At 60.7% G+C, this 20,392-nt stretch overlaps 1 protein-coding gene across 1 annotated transcript in view; it reads left to right on the top strand.

The window, feature by feature from the left end:
- lingo1a (leucine rich repeat and Ig domain containing 1a) overlaps positions 1-20,392 on the top strand; it is a 981,364-nt gene that overhangs the window by 336,955 nt on the left and 624,017 nt on the right. The gene's annotated exons all lie outside the window — the stretch shown is intronic.

The following is a 20,392-nucleotide window of genomic DNA, read 5'->3' as shown; positions in this document are numbered from 1 at the left end:
GCAGACTAGCCCATCCCGAATCGTCCTCGCAGACTAGGCCACCCCGAATCATCCTCGCAGACTAGGCCATCCCGAATCGTCCTCGCAGACTAGGCCATCCCGAATCGTCATCGCAGACTAGCCCATCCCGAATCGTCCTCGCAGACTAGGCCACCCCGAATCGTCCTCGCAGACTAGGCCATCCCGAATCGTCCCCTCAGACTAGGCCATCCTGAATCGTCCTCCCAGATTAGGCCACCCCGAATCGTCCTCGCAGACTAGGCCATCCCGAATCGTCCTCGCAGACTAGGCCACCCCGAATCGTCCTCGCAGACTAGGCCATCCCGAATCGTCCTCGCAGACTAGGCCATCCCGAATCGTCCGCGCAGACTAGGCCAACCCGAATCGTCCTCGCAGTCTAGGCCAACCCGAATCGTCCCCGCAGGCTAGGCCAACCCGAATCGTCCTCGCAGACTAGGCCATCCCGAATCGTCCTCGCAGGCTAGGCCATCCCGAATCGTCCTCGCAGGCTAGGCCATCCCGAATCATCCTCGCAGGCTAGGCCATCCCGAATCGTCCTCGCAGACTAGGCCATCCCGAATCGTTCTCGCAGACTAGGCCATCCCGAATCGTCCTCGCAGACTAGGCCATCCCGAATCGTCCTCGCAGACTAGGCCATCCCGAATCGTCCTCGCAGACTAGGCCAACCCGAATCATCCTCGCAGGCTAGGCCATCCCGAATCGTCCTCGCAGACTAGGCCATCCCGAATCATCCTCGCAGTCTAGGCCAACCCGAATCATCCTCGCAGACTAGGCCATCCCGAATCATCCTCGCAGGCTTGGCCATCCCGAATCGTCCTCGCAGGCTAGGCCATCCCGAATCGTCCTCGAAGGCTAGGCCAACCCGAATCGTCCTCGCAGACTAGGCCATCCCGAATCGTCCTCACAGACTAGGCCATCCCGAATCGTCCTCGCAGGCTAGGCCATCCCGAATCGTCCTCACAGACTAGGCCATCCCGAATCGTCCTCACAGACTAGGCCATCCCGAATCGTCCTCGCAGGCTAGGCCACCCCGAATCATCCTCGCAGACTAGGCCATCCCGAATCATCCTCGCAGACTAGGCCAACCCGAATCGTCCTCGCAGACTAGGCCATCCCGAATCGTCCTCGCAGGCTATGCCATCCCGAATCGTCCTCGCAGACTAGGCCATCCCGAATCGTCCTCGCAGACTAGGCCATCCCGAATCGTCCTCGCAGACTAGGCCAACCCGAATCGTCCTCGCAGACTAGGCCATCCCGAATCGTCCTCGCAGACTAGGCCAACTCGAATCGTCCTCGCAGACTAGGCCATCCCGAATCGTCCTCGCAGGCTATGCCATCCCGAATCGTCCTCGCAGACTAGGCCATCCCAAATCGTCCTCGCAGAGTAGGCCATCCCGAATCATCCGCGCAGACTAGGCCATCCCGAGTTGTCCTCGGAGGCTAGGCCATCCCGAATCGTCCTCGCAGACTAGGCCATCCCGAATCGTCCTCGCAGGCTAGGCCATCCCGAATCGTCCTCGCAGACTAGGCCATCCCGAGTCGTCCGCGCAGACTAGGCCATCCCGAATCGTCCTCGCAGGCTAGGCCATCCCGAATCGTCCTCGCAGACTAGGCCATCCCGAATCGTCCTCGCAGACTAGGCCATCCAGAATCGTCCTCGCAGACTAGGCCATCCCGAATCGTCCTCGCAGACTAGGCCATCCCGAATCGTCCTCGCAGACTAGGCCATCCCGAATCGTCCTCGCAGACTAGGCCATCCCGAATCGTCCTCGCAGACTAGGCCATCCCGAATCGTCCTCGCAGACTAGGCCATCCCGAATCGTCCTCGCAGGCTAGGCCATCCCGAATCATCCTCGCAGACTATGCCATCCCGAATCGTCCTCGCAGACTAGGCCATCCCGAATCGTCCTCGCAGACTAGGCCACCCCGAATCGTCCTCGCAGGCTAGGCCATCCCGAATCGTCCTCGCAGACTAGGCCATCCCGAATCGTCCTCGCAGACTAGGCCATCCAGAATCGTCCTCGCAGACTAGGCCATCCCGAATCGTCCTCGCAGACTAGGCCATCCCGAATCGTCCTCGCAGACTAGGCCATCCCGAATCGCCCTCGCAGACTAGGCCACCCCGAATTGGCCCTGCAGACTAGGCCATCCCGAATCTTCCTCGCAGACTAGGCCATACTGAATCGTCCTCGCAGATTAGGCCATCCCGAATCGTCCTCGCAGACTAGGCCACCCCGAATTGGCCCTGCAGACTAGGCCATCCCGAATCGTCCTCGCAGGCTAGGCCATCCCGAATCGTCCTCGCGGGCTAGGCCATCCCGAATCGTCCTCGCAGGCTATGCCATCCCGAATCATCCTCGCAGACTAGGCCATCCCGAATCGTCCTCGCAGACTAGGCCATCCCGAATCGTCCTCGCAGACTAGGCCATCCCGAATCGTCCTCGCAGACGAGGCCATCCCGAATCGTCCTCGCAGACTAGGCCATCCCGAATCGTCCTCGCAGACTAGGCCATCCCGAATCGTCATCGCAGACTAGCCCATCCCGAATCGTCCTCGCAGACTAGGCCACCCCGAATCATCCTCGCAGACTAGGCCATCCCGAATCGTCCTCGCAGACTAGGCCATCCCGAATCGTCATCGCAGACTAGCCCATCCCGAATCGTCCTCGCAGACTAGGCCACCCCGAATCGTCCTCGCAGACTAGGCCATCCCGAATCGTCCCCTCAGACTAGGCCATCCTGAATCGTCCTCCCAGATTAGGCCACCCCGAATCGTCCTCGCAGACTAGGCCATCCCGAATCGTCCTCGCAGACTAGGCCACCCCGAATCGTCCTCGCAGACTAGGCCATCCCGAATCGTCCTCGCAGACTAGGCCATCCCGAATCGTCCGCGCAGACTAGGCCAACCCGAATCGTCCTCGCAGTCTAGGCCAACCCGAATCGTCCCCGCAGGCTAGGCCAACCCGAATCGTCCTCGCAGACTAGGCCATCCCGAATCGTCCTCGCAGGCTAGGCCATCCCGAATCGTCCTCGCAGGCTAGGCCATCCCGAATCATCCTCGCAGGCTAGGCCATCCCGAATCGTCCTCGCAGACTAGGCCATCCCGAATCGTTCTCGCAGACTAGGCCATCCCGAATCGTCCTCGCAGACTAGGCCATCCCGAATCGTCCTCGCAGACTAGGCCATCCCGAATCGTCCTCGCAGACTAGGCCAACCCGAATCATCCTCGCAGGCTAGGCCATCCCGAATCGTCCTCGCAGACTAGGCCATCCCGAATCATCCTCGCAGTCTAGGCCAACCCGAATCATCCTCGCAGACTAGGCCATCCCGAATCATCCTCGCAGGCTTGGCCATCCCGAATCGTCCTCGCAGGCTAGGCCATCCCGAATCGTCCTCGAAGGCTAGGCCAACCCGAATCGTCCTCGCAGACTAGGCCATCCCGAATCGTCCTCACAGACTAGGCCATCCCGAATCGTCCTCGCAGGCTAGGCCATCCCGAATCGTCCTCACAGACTAGGCCATCCCGAATCGTCCTCACAGACTAGGCCATCCCGAATCGTCCTCGCAGGCTAGGCCACCCCGAATCATCCTCGCAGACTAGGCCATCCCGAATCATCCTCGCAGACTAGGCCAACCCGAATCGTCCTCGCAGACTAGGCCATCCCGAATCGTCCTCGCAGGCTATGCCATCCCGAATCGTCCTCGCAGACTAGGCCATCCCGAATCGTCCTCGCAGACTAGGCCATCCCGAATCGTCCTCGCAGACTAGGCCAACCCGAATCGTCCTCGCAGACTAGGCCATCCCGAATCGTCCTCGCAGACTAGGCCAACTCGAATCGTCCTCGCAGACTAGGCCATCCCGAATCGTCCTCGCAGGCTATGCCATCCCGAATCGTCCTCGCAGACTAGGCCATCCCAAATCGTCCTCGCAGAGTAGGCCATCCCGAATCATCCGCGCAGACTAGGCCATCCCGAGTTGTCCTCGGAGGCTAGGCCATCCCGAATCGTCCTCGCAGACTAGGCCATCCCGAATCGTCCTCGCAGGCTAGGCCATCCCGAATCGTCCTCGCAGACTAGGCCATCCCGAATCGTCCTCGCAGTCTCGGCCATCCCGAATCGTCCTCGCAGACTAGGCCATCCCGAATCGTCCTCGCAGACTAGGCCATCCCGAATCGTCCTCGCAGACTAGGCCAACCCGAATCGTCCTCGCAGGCTAGGCCATCCCGAATCGTCCTCGCAGGCTAGGCCATCCCGAATCGTCCTCGCAGACTAGGCCATCCCGAATCGTCCTCGCAGACTCGGCCATCCCGAAACGTCCTCGCAGACTAGGCCATCCCGAATCGTCCTCGCAGACTAGGTCATCCAGAATCGTCCTCGCTGACTAGGCCATCCCGAATCGTCCTCGCAGACTAGGCCATCCCGAATCGTCCTCGCAGACTAGGCCATCCCGAATCGTCCTCGCAGACTAGGCCATCCCGAATCGTCCTCGCAGACTAGGCCATCCCGAATCGTCCTCGCAGACTAGGCCATCCCGAATCGTCCTCGCAGACTAGGCCATCCCGAATCGTCCGCGCAGACTAGGCCATCCCAAATCACCCTCGCAGACTAGGCCATCCCGAATCGTCCTCGCAGACTAGGCCAACCCGAATCGTCCTCGCAGGCTAGGCCATCCCGAATCGTCCTCGCAGGCGAGGCCATCCCGAATCGTCCTCGCAGACTAGGCCATCCCGAATCATCCTCGCAGACTCGGCCATCCCGAATCGTCCTCGCAGACTAGGCCATCCCGAATCGTCCTCGCAGGCTAGGCCATCCCGAATCGTCCTCGCAGACTAGGCCATCCCGAATCGTCCGCGCAGACTAGGCCATCCCGAAACGTCCTCGCAGGCTAGGCCATCCCTAATCGTCCTCGCAGACTAGGCCATCCCGAATCGTCCTCACAGACTAGGCTATCCCGAATCGTCCTCGCAGGCTAGGCCACCCCGAATCATCCTCGCAGACTAGGCCAACCCGAATCGTCCTCGCAGACTAGGCCAACCCGAATCGTCCTCGCAGACTAGGCCAACCCGAATCGTCCTCGCAGACTAGGCCAACCCGAATCGGCCCTGCAGACTAGGCCATCCCGAATCGTCCTCGCAGACTAGGCCATCCTGAATCGTCCTCGCAGACTAGGCCATCCCGAATCGTCCTCGCAGACTAGGCCATCCCGAATCGTCCTCGCAGACTAGGCCATCCCGAGTCGTCCGCGCAGACTAGGCCATCCCGAATCGTCCTCGCAGGCTAGGCCATCCCGAATCGTCCTCGCAGACTAGGCCATCCCGAATCGTCCTCGCAGACTAGGCCATCCAGAATCGTCCTCGCAGACTGGGCCATCCCGAATCGTCCTCGCAGACTAGGCCATCCCGAATCGTCCTCGCAGACTAGGCCATCCCGAATCGTCCTCGCAGACTAGGCCATCCCGAATCGTCCTCGCAGACTAGGCCATCCCGAATCGTCCTCGCAGGCTAGGCCATCCCGAATCATCCTCGCAGACTATGCCATCCCGAATCGTCCTCGCAGACTAGGCCATCCCGAATCGTCCTCGCAGACTAGGCCACCCCGAATCGTCCTCGCAGGCTAGGCCATCCCGAATCGTCCTCGCAGACTAGGCCATCCCGAATCGTCCTCGCAGACTAGGCCATCCCGAATCGTCCTCGCAGACTAGGCCATCCCGAATCGTCCTCGCAGACTAGGCCATCCCGAATCGTCCTCGCAGACTAGGCCATCCCGAATCGTCCTCGCAGACTAGGCCATCCCGAATCGTCCTCGCAGACTAGGCCATCCCGAATCGCCCTCGCAGACTAGGCCACCCCGAATTGGCCCTGCAGACTAGGCCATCCCGAATCGTCCTCGCAGGCTAGGCCATCCCGAATCGTCCTCGCAGACTAGGCCAACCCGAATCGTCCTCGCAGACTAGGCCAACCCGAATCGTCCTCGCAGGCTAGGCCATCCCGAATCGTCCTCGCAGGCGAGGCCATCCCGAATCGTCCTCGCAGACTAGGCCATCCCGAATCATCCTCGCAGACTAGGCCATCCCGAATCGTCCTCGCAGACTAGGCCATCCCGAATCATCCTCGCAGGCTAGGCCATCCCGAATCGTCCTCGCAGACTAGGCCATCCCGAATCGTCCTCGCAGGCTAGGCCATCCCGAATCGTCCTCGCAGACTAGGCCATCCCGAATCGTCCGCGCAGACTAGGCCATCCCGAATCGTCCTCGCAGGCTAGGCCATCCCGAATCGTCCTCGCAGACTAGGCCATCCCGAATCGTCCTCACAGACTAGGCTATCCCGAATCGTCCACGCAGGCTAGGCCACCCCGAATCATCCTCGCAGACTAGGCCAACCCGAATCGTCCTCGCAGACTAGGCCAACCCGAATCGTCCTCGCAGACTAGGCCAACCCGAATCGTCCTCGCAGACTAGGCCAACCCGAATCGGCCCTGCAGACTAGGCCATCCCGAATCGTCCTCGCAGACTAGGCCATCCCGAATCGTCCTCGCAGACTAGGCCATCCCGAATCGTCCTCGCAGACTAGGCCATCCCGAATCGTCCTCGCAGGCTAGGCCATCCTGAATCGTCCTCGCAGACTAGGCCATCCCGAATCGTCCTCGCAGACTAGGCCATCCCGAATCGTCCTCGCAGACTAGGCCATCCCGAGTCGTCCGCGCAGACTAGGCCATCCCGAATCGTCCTCGCAGGCTAGGCCATCCCGAATCGTCCTCGCAGACTAGGCCATCCCGAATCGTCCTCGCAGACTAGGCCATCCAGAATCGTCCTCGCAGACTAGGCCAACCCGAATCGTCCTCGCAGACTAGGCCATCCCGAATCGTCCTCGCAGACTAGGCCATCCCGAATCGTCCTCGCTGACTAGGCCATCCCGAATCGTCCTCGCAGACTAGGCCATCCCGAATCGTCCTCACAGACTAGGCTATCCCGAATCGTCCACGCAGGCTAGGCCACCCCGAATCATCCTCGCAGACTAGGCCAACCCGAATCGTCCTCGCAGACTAGGCCAACCCGAATCGTCCTCGCAGACTAGGCCAACCCGAATCGTCCTCGCAGACTAGGCCAACCCGAATCGGCCCTGCAGACTAGGCCATCCCGAATCGTCCTCGCAGACTAGGCCATCCCGAATCGTCCTCGCAGACTAGGCCATCCCGAATCGTCCTCGCAGGCTAGGCCATCCTGAATCGTCCTCGCAGACTAGGCCATCCCGAATCGTCCTCGCAGACTAGGCCATCCCGAATCGTCCTCGCAGACTAGGCCATCCCGAGTCGTCCGCGCAGACTAGGCCATCCCGAATCGTCCTCGCAGACTAGGCCATCCCGAATCGTCCTCGCAGACTAGGCCATCCCGAGTCGTCCGCGCAGACTAGGCCATCCAGAATCGTCCTCGCAAACTAGGCCAACCCGAATCGTCCTCACAGACTAGGCCATCCAGAATCGTCCTCGCAGACTAGGCCATCCCGAATCGTCCTCGCAGACTAGGCCATCCAGAATCGTCCTCGCAGACTAGGCCATCCCGAATCGTCCTCGCAGACTAGGCCATCCCGAATCGTCCTCGCAGACTAGGCCATCCCGAATCGTCCTCGCAGACTAGGCCATCCCGAATCGTCCTCGCAGACTAGGCCATCCCGAATCGTCCTCGCAGACTAGGCCATCCCGAATCGTCCTCGCAGACTAGGCCATCCCGAATCGTCCTCGCAGACTAGGCCATCCCGAATCGTCCTCGCAGACTAGGCCATCCCGAATCGTCCTCGCAGACTAGGCCATCCCGAATCACCCTCACAGACTAGGCCATCCCGAATCGTCCTCGCAGACTAGGCCATCCCGAATCGTCCTCGCAGACTAGGCCATCCCGAATCGTCCTCGCAGGCTAGGCCATCCCGAATCATCCTCGCAGACTATGCCATCCCGAATCGTCCTCGCAGACTAGGCCATCCCGAATCGTCCTCGCAGACTAGGCCACCCCGAATCGTCCTCGCAGGCTAGGCCATCCCGAATCGTCCTCGCAGACTAGGCCATCCCGAATCGTCCTCGCAGACTAGGCCACCCCGAATCGTCCTCGCAGACTAGGCCATCCCGAATCGTCCTCGCAGACTAGGCCATCCCGAATCGTCCTCGCAGACTAGGCCATCCCGAATCGTCCTCGCAGACTAGGCCATCCCGAATCGCCCTCGCAGACTAGGCCACCCCGAATTGGCCCTGCAGACTAGGCCATCCCGAATCTTCCTCGCAGACTAGGCCATACTGAATCGTCCTCGCAGATTAGGCCATCCCGAATCGTCCTCGCAGACTAGGCCACCCCGAATTGGCCCTGCAGACTAGGCCATCCCGAATCGTCCTCGCAGGCTAGGCCATCCCGAATCGTCCTCGCAGGCTAGGCCATCCCGAATCGTCCTCGCAGGCTATGCCATCCCGAATCATCCTCGCAGACTAGGCCATCCCGAATCGTCCTCGCAGACTAGGCCATCCCGAATCGTCCTCGCAGACTAGGACACCCCGAATCGTCCTCGCAGACTAGGCCATCCCGAATCGTCCTCGCAGACTAGGCCACCCCGAATCGTCCTCGCAGACTAGGCCATCCCGAATCGTCCTCGCAGACTAGGCCATCCTGAATCGTCCTCCCAGACTAGGCCACCCCGAATCGTCCTCGCAGACTAGACCATCCCGAATCGTCCTCGCAGACTAGGCCATCCAGAATCGTCCTCGCAGACTAGGCCATCCCGAATCGTCCTCGCAGACTAGGCCACCCCGAATCGTCCTCGCAGACTAGGCCATCCCGAATCGTCCGCGCAGACTAGGCCAACCCGAATCGTCCTCGCAGTCTAGGCCAACCCGAATCGTCCCCGCAGGCTAGGCCAACCCGAATCGTCCTCGCAGACTAGGCCATCCCGAATCGTCCTCGCAGGCTAGGCCATCCCGAATCGTCCTCGCAGGCTAGGCCATCCCGAATCGTCCTCGCAGGCTAGGCCATCCCGAATCGTCCTCGCAGACTAGGCCATCCCGAATCGTCCTCGCAGACTAGGCCATCCCGAATCGTCCTCGCAGACTAGGCCATCCCGAATCGTCCTCGCAGACTAGGCCATCCCGAATCGTCCTCGCAGACTAGGCCAACCCGAATCATCCTCGCAGGCTAGGCCATCCCGAATCGTCCTCGCAGACTAGGCCATCCCGAATCATCCTCGCTGTCTAGGCCAACCCGAATCATCCTCGCAGACTAGGCCATCCCGAATCATCCTCGCAGATTAGGCCAACCCGAATCATCCTCGCAGGCTTGGCCATCCCGAATCGTCCTCGCAGGCTAGGCCATCCCGAATCGTCCTCGCAGGCTAGGCCAACCCGAATCGTCCTCGCAGACTAGGCCAACCCGAATCGTCCTCACAGACTAGGCCATCCCGAATCGTCCACGCAGGCTAGGCCATCCCGAATCGTCCTCACAGACTAGGCCATCCCGAATCGTCCACGCAGGCTAGGCCATCCCGAATCGTCCTCGCAGACTAGGCCATCCCGAATCGTCCTCACAGACTAGGCCATCCCGAATCGTCCTCGCAGGCTAGGCCATCCCGAATCGTCCTCACAGACTAGGCCATCCCGAATCGTCCTCACAGACTAGGCCATCCCGAATCGTCCCCGCAGGCTAGGCCACCCCGAATCATCCTCGCAGACTAGGCCATCCCGAATCATCCTCGCAGACTAGGCCAACCCGAATCGTCCTCGCAGACTAGGCCATCCCGAATCGTCCTCGCAGACTAGGCCAACACGAATCGTCCTCGCAGACTAGGCCATCCCGAATCGTCATCGCAGACTAGGCCATCCCGAATCGTCCTCGCAGACTAGGCCATCCCGAATCGTCCTCGCAGACAAGGCCATCCCGAATCGTCCTCGCAGACTAGGCCATCCCGAATCGTCCTCGCAGACTAGGCCATCCCGAATCGTCCTCGCAGACGAGGCCGTCCCGAATCGTCCTCGCAGACTAGGCCATCCCGAATCGTCCTCGCAGACTAGGCCATCCCAAATCGTCCTCGCAGACTAGGCCATCCCGAATCATCCGCGCAGACTAGGCCATCCCGAATTGTCCTCGGAGGCTAGGCCATCCCGAATCGTCCTCGCAGGCTAGGCCATCCCGAATCGTCCTCGCAGACTAGGCCATCCCGAATCTTCCTCGCAGACTAGGCCATCCCGAATCGTCCTCGCAGACTAGGCCATCCCGAATCGTCCTCGCAGACTAGGCCAACCTGAATCATCCTCGCAGACTAGGCCAACCCGAATCGTCCTCGCAGGCTAGGCCATCCCGAATCGTCCTCGCAGGCTAGGCCATCCCGAATCGTCCTCGCAGGCTAGGCCATCCCGAATCGTCCTCGCAGGCTAGGCCAACCCGAATCGTCCTCGCAGGCTAGGCCATCCCGAATCGTCCTCGCAGGCTAGGCCATCCCGAATCGTCCTCGCAGACTAGGCCATCCCGAATCGTCCTCGCAGACACGGCCATCCCGAAACGTCCTCGCAGACTAGGCCATCCCGAATCGTCCTCGCAGACTAGGTCATCCAGAATCGTCCTCGCAGACTAGGCCATCCCGAATCGTCCTCGCAGACTAGGCCATCCCGAATCGTCCTCGCAGACTAGGCCATCCCGAATCGTCCTCGCAGACTAGGCCATCCCGAATCGTCCTCGCAGACTAGGCCATCCCGAATCGTCCTCGCAGACTAGGCCATCCCGAATCGTCCTCACAGACTAGGCCATCCCGAATCGTCCTCGCAGACTAGGCCATCCCGAATCGTCCTCGCAGGCTAGGCCATCCCGAATCGTCCGAGCAGACTAGGCCATCCCAAATCACCCTCGCAGACTAGGCCATCCCGAATCGTCCTCGCAGACTAGGCCATCCCGAATCGTCCTCGCAGGCTAGGCCATCCCGAATCGTCCTCGCAGACTAGGCCATCCCGAATCGTCCTCGCAGACTAGGCCATCCCGAATCGTCCTCGCAGACTAGGCCAACCCGAATCGTCCTCGCAGGCTAGGCCATCCCGAATCGTCCTCGCAGGCTAGGCCATCCCGAATCGTCCTCGCAGACTAGGCCAACCCGAATCGTCCTCGCAGACTAGGACAACCCGAATCGTCCTCGCAGGCTAGGCCATCCCGAATCGTCCTCGCAGGCGAGGCCATCCCGAATCGTCCTCGCAGACTAGGCCATCCCGAATCATCCTCGCAGACTAGGCCATCCCGAATCGTCCTCGCAGACTAGGCCATCCCGAATCGTCCTCGCAGACTAGGCCAACCCGAATCGTCCTCGCAGACTAGGCCAACCCGAATCGGCCCTGCAGACTAGGCCATCCCGAATCGTCCTCGCAGACTAGGCCATCCCGAATCGTCCTCGCAGACTAGGCCATCCCGAATCGTCCTCGCAGACTAGGCCAACCCGAATCGTCCTCGCAGACTAGGCCATCCCGAATCGTCCTCGCAGACTAGGCCATCCCGAATCGTCCTCGCAGACTAGGCCATCCCGAATCGTCCTCGCAGACTAGGCCATCCCGAATCGTCCTCGCAGACTAGGCCATCCCGAATCGTCCTCGCAGGCTAGGCCATCCCGAATCATCCTCGCAGACTATGCCATCCCGAATCGTCCTCGCAGACTAGGCCATCCCGAATCGTCCTCGCAGACTAGGCCATTCCGAATCGTCCTGGCAGACTAGGCCATCCCGAATCGTCCTCGCAGACTAGGCCACCCCGAATCGTCCTCGCAGGCTAGGCCATCCCGAATCGTCCTCGCAGACTAGGCCATCCCGAATCGTCCTCGCAGACTAGGCCATCCAGAATCGTCCTCGCAGACTAGGCCATCCCGAATCGTCCGCGCAGACTAGGCCATCCCGAATCGTCCTCGCAGGCTAGGCCATCCCGAATCGTCCTCGCAGACTAGGCCATCCCGAATCGTCCTCGCAGACTAGGCCAACCCGAATCGTCCTCGCAGACTAGGCCAACCCGAATCGGCCCTGCAGACTAGGCCATCCCGAATCGTCCTCGCAGACTAGGCCATCCCGAATCGTCCTCGCAGACTAGGCCATCCCGAATCGTCCTCGCAGACTAGGCCATCCCGAATCGTCCTCGCAGACTAGGCCATCCCGAATCGTCCTCGCAGACTAGGCCATCCCGAATCGTCCTCGCAGGCTAGGCCATCCCGAATCATCCTCGCAGACTATGCCATCCCGAATCGTCCTCGCAGACTAGGCCATCCCGAATCGTCCTGGCAGACTAGGCCACCCCGAATCGTCCTCGCAGGCTAGGCCATCCCGAATCGTCCTCGCAGACTAGGCCATCCTGAATCGTCCTCGCAGACTAGGCCATCCCGAATCGTCCTCGCAGACTAGGCCATCCCGAATCGTCCTCGCAGACTAGGCCATCCAGAATCGTCCTCGCAGACTAGGCCATCCCGAATCGTCCTCGCAGACTAGGCCATCCCGAATCGTCCTCGCAGACTAGGCCATCCCGAATCGTCCTCGCAGACTAGGCCATCCCGAATCGCCCTCGCAGACTAGGCCACCCCGAATTGGCCCTGCAGACTAGGCCATCCCGAATCTTCCTCGCAGACTAGGCCATACTGAATCGTCCTCGCAGATTAGGCCATCCCGAATTGTCCTCGCAGACTAGGCCACCCCGAATTAGCCCTGCAGACTAGGCCATCCCGAATCGTCCTCGCAGGCTAGGCCATCCCGAATCGTCCTCGCAGACTAGGCCATCCCGAATAGTCCTCGCAGGCTAGGCCATCCCGAATCGTCCTCGCAGGCTAGGCCATCCCGAATCGTCCTCGCAGACTAGGCCATCCCGAATAGTCCTCGCAGGCTAGGCCATCCCGAATCGTTCTCGCAGGCTAGGCCATCCCGAATCTTCCTCGCAGACTAGGCCATCCCGAATCGTCCTCGCAGACTCGGCCATCCCGAAACGTCCTCGCAGACTAGGCCATCCCGAATCGTCCTCGCAGACTAGGTCATCCAGAATCGTCCTCGCAGACTAGGCCATCCCGAATCGTCCTCGCAGACTAGGCCATCCCGAATCGTCCTCGCAGACTAGGCCATCCCGAATCGTCCTCGCAGACTAGGCCATCCCGAATCGTCCTCGCAGACTAGGCCATCCCGAATCGTCCTCGCAGATTAGGCCATCCAGAATCGTCCTCGCAGACTAGGCCATCCCGAATCGTCCTCGCAGACTAGGCCATCCCGAATCGTCCTCGCAGACTAGGCCATCCCGAATCGTCCTCGCAGACTAGGCCATCCCGAATCGTCCTCGCAGACTAGGCCAACCCGAATCGTCCTCGCAGGCTAGGCCATCCCGAATCGTCCTCGCAGGCTAGGCCATCCCGAATCGTCCTCGCAGACTAGGCCAACCCGAATCGTCCTCGCAGACTAGGCCATCCCGAATCGTCCTCACAGACTAGGCTATCCCGAATCGTCCTCGCAGGCTAGGCCACCCCGAATCATCCTCGCAGACTAGGCCAACCCGAATCGTCCTCGCAGACTAGGCCAACCCGAATCGTCCTCACAGACTAGGCCAACCCGAATCGTCCTCGCAGACTAGGCCATCCCGAACCATCCTGGCAGACAAGGCCAACCCGAATCGGCCCTGCAGACTAGGCCATCCCGAATCGTCCTCGCAGACTAGGCCATCCCGAATCGTCCTCACAGACTAGGCCATCCCGAATCGTCCTCGCAGACTAGGCCATCCCGAATCGTCCACGCAGGCTAGGCCATCCTGAATGGTCCTCGCAGACTAGGCCATCCCGAATCGTCCTCGCAGACTAGGCCATCCCGAATCGTCCTCGCAGACTAGGCCATCCCGAATCGTCCTCGCAGACTAGGCCATCTCGAATCATCCTCGCAGACTAGGCCATCCTGAATCGTCCTCGCAGACTAGGCCATCCCGAATCGTCCTCGCAGACTAGGCCAACCCGAATCGTCCTCACAGGCTAGGCCATCCTGAATGGTCCTCGCAGACTAGGCCATCCCGAATCGTCCTCGCAGACTAGGCCATCCCGAATCGTCCTCGCAGACTAGGCCATCCCGAATCGTCCTCGCAGACTAGGCCATCCCGAATCGTCCTCGCAGACTAGGCCATCCCGGATCGTCCTCGCAGACTAGGCCATCCCGAATCGTCCTCGCAGACTAGGCCATCCCGAATCATCCTCGCAGACTAGGCCATCCCGAATCGTCCTCACAGATTAGGCCATCCCGAATCGTCCTCGCAGGCTAGGCCATCCCCAATTGTCCTCGCAGACTAGGCCATCCCGAATCGTCCTCACAGACTAGGCCATCCCGAATCGTCCTCGCAGGCTAGGCCATCCCGAATCGTCCTCGCAGACTAGGCCATCCCGAATCGTCCTCGCAGACTAGGCCATCCCGAATCATCCTCACAGACTAGGCCATCCCGAATCATCCTCGCAGACTAGGCCATCCCGAATCGTCCTCGCAGACTAGGCCATCCCGAATCGTCCTCGCAGACTAGGCCACCCCGAATCATCCTCGCAGACTAGGCCATCCCGAATCGTGCTCGCAGACTAGGCCATCCCGAATCGTCCTCGCAGACTAGGCCATCCTGAATCGTCCTCGCAGACTAGGCCATTCCGAATCGTCCTCGCAGACTAGGCCATCCCGAATCGTCCTCGCAGACTAGGCCACCCCGAATTGGCCCTGCAGACTCGGCCATCCCGAATCGTCCTCGCAGGCTAGGCCAACCCGAATCGTCCTCGCAGGCTAGGCCATCCCGAATCGTCCTCGCAGGCTAGGCCATCCCGAATCGTCCTCGCAGACTAGGCCATCCCGAATCATCCTCGCAGGCTAGGCCATCCCGAATCGTCCTCGCAGACTAGGCCATCCTGAATCGTCCTCGCAGACTAGGCCATCCCGAATCGTCCTCGCAGACTAGGCCATCCCGAATCTTCCTCGCAGACTAGGCCATCCCGAATCGTCCTCGCAGACTAGGCCATCCCGAATCGTCCTCGCAGACTAGGCCAACCCGAATCGTCCTCGCAGACTAGGCCAACCCGAATCGTCCTCGCAGACTAGGCCATCCCGAATCGTCCTCGCAGGCTAGGCCATCCCGAATCGTCCTCGCAGACTAGGCCATCCCGAATCGTCCTCGCAGACTAGGCCATCCCGAATCGTCCTCGCAGACTAGGCCATCCCGAATCGTCCTCGCAGACTAGGCCATCCCGAATCGTCCTCGCAGACTAGGCCATCCCGAATCGTCCTCGCAGACTAGGCCATCCCGAATCGTCCTCGCAGGCTATGCCATCCCGAATCGTCCTCGCAGGCTAGGCCATCCCGAATCGTCCTCGCAGGCTAGGCCATCCCGAATCGTCCTCGCAGACTAGGCCATCCTGAATCGTCCTCGCAGACTAGGTCATCCCGAATCACCCTCGCAGACTAGGCCATCCCGAATCGTCCTCGCAGACTAGGCCATCCCGAATCGTCATCGCAGACTAGCCCATCCCGAATCGTCCTCGCAGACTAGGCCACCCCGAATCATCCTCGCAGACTAGGCCATCCCGAATCACCCTCACAGACTAGGCCATTCCGAATCGTCCTCGCAGACTAGGCCATCCCGAATCGTCCTCACAGACTAGGCCATCCCGAATCGTCCTCGCAGACTAGGCCATCCCGAATCGTCCTCGCAGACTAGGCCATCCCGAATCGTCCTCGCAGACTAGGCCATCCGGAATCGTCCTCGCAGGCTATGCCATCCCGAATCGTCCACGCAGGCTAGGCCATCCCGAATCGTCCTCGCAGGCTAGGCCATCCCGAATCGTCCTCGCAGGCTAGGCCATCCCGAATCGTCCTCGCAGACTAGGCCATCCCGAATCGTCCTCGCAGACTAGGCCATCCCGAATCGTCCTCGCAGACTAGGCCATCCCGAATCGTCCTCGCAGGCTATGCCATCCCGAATCATCCTCGCAGACTAGGCCATCCCGAATCGTCCTCGCAGACTAGGCCATCCCGAATCGTCCTCGCAGGCTATGCCATCCCGAATCATCCTCGCAGACTAGGCCATCCCGAATCGTCCTCGCAGACTAGCCCATCCCGAATCATCCTCGCAGGCTATGCCATCCCGAATCATCCTCGCAGACTAGGCCATCCCGAATCGTCCTCGCAGACTAGGCCATCCCGAATCGTCCTCGCAGACTAGGCCATCCCGAATCATCCTCGCAGACTAGGCCATCCCGAATCGTCCTCGCAGGCTAGGCCATCCTGAATCGTCCTCGCAGACTAGGCCATCCCGAATCGTCCTCGCAGACTAGGCCATCCCGAATCGTCCTCGCAGACTAGGCCATCCCGAGTCGTCCGCGCAGACTAGGCCATCCCGAATTGTCCTCGCAGGCTAGGCCATCCCGAATCGTCCTCGCAGACTAGGCCATCACTAATCGTCCTCGCAGACTAGGCCATCCAGAATCGTCCTCGCAGACTAGGCCATCCCGAATCGTCCTCGCAGACTAGGCCATCCCGAATCGTCCTCGCAGACTAGGCCATCCCGAATCGTCCTCGCAGACTAGGCCATCCCGAATCGTCCTCGCAGACTAGGCCATCCCGAATCGTCCTCGCAGGCTAGGCCATCCCGAATCATCCTCGCAGACTATGCCATCCCGAATCGTCCTCGCAGACTAGGCCATCCTGAATCGTCCTCGCAGAGTAGGCCATCCCGAATCGTCCTCGCAGACTAGGCCATCCCGAATCGTCCTCGCAGACTAGGCCAACCCGAATCGTCCTCGCAGACTAGGCCAACCCGAATCGTCCTCGCAGGCTAGGCCATCCCGAATCGTCCTCGCAGGCTAGGCCATCCCGAATCGTCCTCGCAGACTAGGTCATCCCGAATCGTCCTCGCAGACTAGGTCATCCCGAATCACCCTCGCAGACTAGGCCATCCCGAATCGTCCTCGCAGACTAGGCCATCCCGAATCGTCCTCGCAGGCTAGGCCATCCCGAATCGTCCTCGCAGGCTAGGCCATCCCGAATCGTCCTCGCAGACTAGGTCATCCCGAATCGTCCTCGCAGACTAGGCCATCCCGAATCGTCCTCGCAGACTAGGCCATCCCGAATCGTCCTCGCAGACTAGGTCATCCCGAATCACCCTCGCAGACTAGGCCATCCCGAATCGTCCTCGCAGACTAGGCCACCCCGAATTGTCATCGCAGACTAGCCCATCCCGAATCGTCCTCGCAGACTAGGCCACCCCGAATCGTCATCGCAGACTAGCCCATCCCGAATCGTCCTCGCAGAGTAGGCCATCCCGAATCGTCATCGCAGACTAGCCCATCCCGAATCATCCTCGCAGACTAGGCCATCCCGAATCACCCTCACAGACTAGGCCATCCCGAATCGTCCTCGCAGACTAGGCCATCCCGAATCGTCCTCGCAGACTAGGCCATCCAGAATCGTCCTCGCAGACTAGGCCATCCCGAATCGTCCTCACAGACTAGACCATCCCGAATCGTCCTCGCAGACTAGGCCATCCCGAATCGTCCTCGCAGACTAGGCCATCCCGAATCGTCCTCGCAGACTAGGCCATCCGGAATCGTCCTCGCAGGCTATGCCATCCCGAATCGTCCTCGCAGGCTAGGCCATCCCGAATCGTCCTCGCAGGCTAGGCCATCCCGAATCGTCCTCGCAGGCTAGGCCATCCCTATTCGTCCTCGCAGACTAGGCCATCCCGAATCGTCCTCGCAGACTAGGCAATCCCGAATCGTCCTCGCAGGCTAGGCCACCCCGAATCGTCCTCGCAGACTAGGCCATCCCGAATCGTCCTCGCAGACTAGGCCATCCCGAATCGTCCTCGCAGACTAGGCCATCCCGAATCGTCCTCGCAGGCTATGCCATCCCGAATCATCCTCGCAGACTAGGCCATCCCGAATCGTCCTCGCAGACTAGCCCATCCCGAATCATCCTCGGAGACTAGGCCATCCCGAATCGTCCTCGCAGGCTAGGCCATCCCGAATCATCCTCGCAGACTAGGCCATCCCGAATCGTCGTCGCAGACTAGGCCATCCCGAATCGTCCTCGCAGACTAGGCCATCCCGAATCATCCTCGCAGACTAGGCCATCCCGAATCGTCCTCGCAGGCTAGGCCATCCTGAATCATCCTCGCAGACTAGGCCATCCCGAATCGTCCTCGCAGACTAGGCCATCCCGAATCGTCCTCGCAGACTAGGCCATCCCGAGTCGTCCGCGCAGACTAGGCCATCCCGAATCGTCCTCGCAGACTAGGCCATCCCGAATCGTCCTCGCAGACTAGGCCATCCCGAGTCGTCCTCGCAGGCTAGGCCATCCCGAATCGTCCTCGCAGACTAGGCCATCACTAATCGTCCTCGCAGACTAGGCCATCCAGAATCGTCCTCGCAGACTAGGCCATCCCGAATCGTCCTCGCAGACTAGGCCATCCCGAATCGTCCTCGCAGACTAGGCCATCCCGAATCGTCCTCGCAGACTAGGCCATCCCGAATCGTCCTCGCAGGCTAGGCCATCCCGAATCATCCTCGCAGACTATGCCATCCCGAATCGTCCTCGCAGACTAGGCCATCCCGAATCGTCCTCGCAGACTAGGCCACCCCGAATCGTCCTCGCAGGCTAGGCCATCCCGAATCGTCCTCGCAGACTAGGCCATCCCGAATCGTCCTCGCAGACTAGGCAATCCAGAATCGTCCTCGCTGACTAGGCCATCCCGAATCGTCCTCGCAGACTAGGCCATCCCGAATCGTCCTCGCAGACTAGGCCATCCCGAATCGTCCTCGCAGACTAGGCCATCCCGAATCGTCCTCGCAGACTAGGCCATCCCGAATAGTCCTCGCAGACTAGGCCACCCCGAATTGGCCCTGCAGACTAGGCCATCCCGAATCTTCCTCGCAGACTAGGCCATCCTGAATCGTCCTCGCAGACTAGGCCATCCCGAATCGTCCTCGCAGACTAGGCCATCCCGAATCGTCCTCGCAGACTAGGCCACCCCGAATTGGCCCTGCAGACTAGGCCATCCCGAATCGTCCTCGCAGGCTAGGCCAACCCGAATCGTCCTCGCAGGCTAGGCCATCCCGAATCGTCCTCGCAGGCTAGGCCATCCCGAATCGTCCTCGCAGACTAGGCCATCCCGAATCGTCCTCGCAGACTAGGCCATCCCGAATCATCCTCGCAGGCTAGGCCATCCCGAATCGTCCTCGCAGACTAGGCCATCCCGAATCGTCCTCGCAGTCTAGGCCATCCCGAATCGTCCTCGCAGACTAGGCCATCCCGAATCTTCCTCGCAGACTGGGCCATCCCGAATCGTCCTCGCAGACTAGGCCATCCCGAATCGTCCTCGCAGACTAGGCCAACCCGAATCGTCCTCGCAGACTAGGCCAACCCGAATCGTCCTCGCAGGCTAGGCCATCGCGAATCGACCTCGCAGACTAGGTCATCCCGAATCGTCCTCGCAGACTAGGCCATCCCGAATCGTCCTCGCAGACTAGGCCATCCCGAATCGTCCTCGCAGACTAGGCCATCCCGAATCGTCCTCGCAGACTAGGCCATCCCGAATCGTCCACGCAGACTCGGCCATCCCGAGTTGTCCTCGCAGACTAGGCCAACTCGAATCGTCCTCGCAGACTAGGCCATCCCGAATCGTCCTCACAGACTAGGCCATCCCGAATCGTCCTCGCAGACTAGGCCATCCCGAATCATCCTCGCAGACTAGGCCATCCCGAATCGTCCTCACAGACTAGGCCATCCCGAATCGTCCTCACAGACTAGGCCATCCCGAATCGTCCTCGCAGACTAGGCCATTCCGAATCGTCATCGCAGACTAGCCCATCCCGAATCGTCCTCGCAGACTAGGCCATCCCAAATCGTCCTCGCAGACTAGGCCATCCCGAATCGTCCTCACAGACTAGGCCATCCCGAATCGTCCTCGCAGACTAGGCCATCCCGAATCGTCCTCGCAGACTAGGCCATCCCGAATCATCCGCGCAGACTAGGCCATCCCGAATCATCCGCGCAGACTAGGCCATCCCGAATCGTCCTCGCAGACTAGGCCACCCTGAATCGTCCTCGCAGACAAGGCCACCCCGAATCGTCCTCACAGACTAGGCCATCCCGAATCGTCCTCGCAGGCTAGGCCATCCCGAATCGTCCTCGCAGACTAGGCCATCCCGAATCGTCCTCGCAGACTAGGCCATCCCGAATCATCCTCGCAGACTAGGCCATCCCGAATCATCCTCACAGACTAGGCCATCCCGAATCGTCCTCGCAGACTAGGCCATCCCGAATCGTCCTCGCAGGCTAGGCCATCCCGAATCGTCCTCGCAGACTAGGCCATCCCGAATTGTCCGCGCAGACTA

This window comes from Scyliorhinus torazame, chromosome 30 (genome assembly GCF_047496885.1).
Source record: "Scyliorhinus torazame isolate Kashiwa2021f chromosome 30, sScyTor2.1, whole genome shotgun sequence".
NCBI lineage: Eukaryota > Metazoa > Chordata > Chondrichthyes > Carcharhiniformes > Scyliorhinidae > Scyliorhinus > Scyliorhinus torazame.
This window is presented reverse-complemented; position numbering and strand designations above follow the sequence as displayed.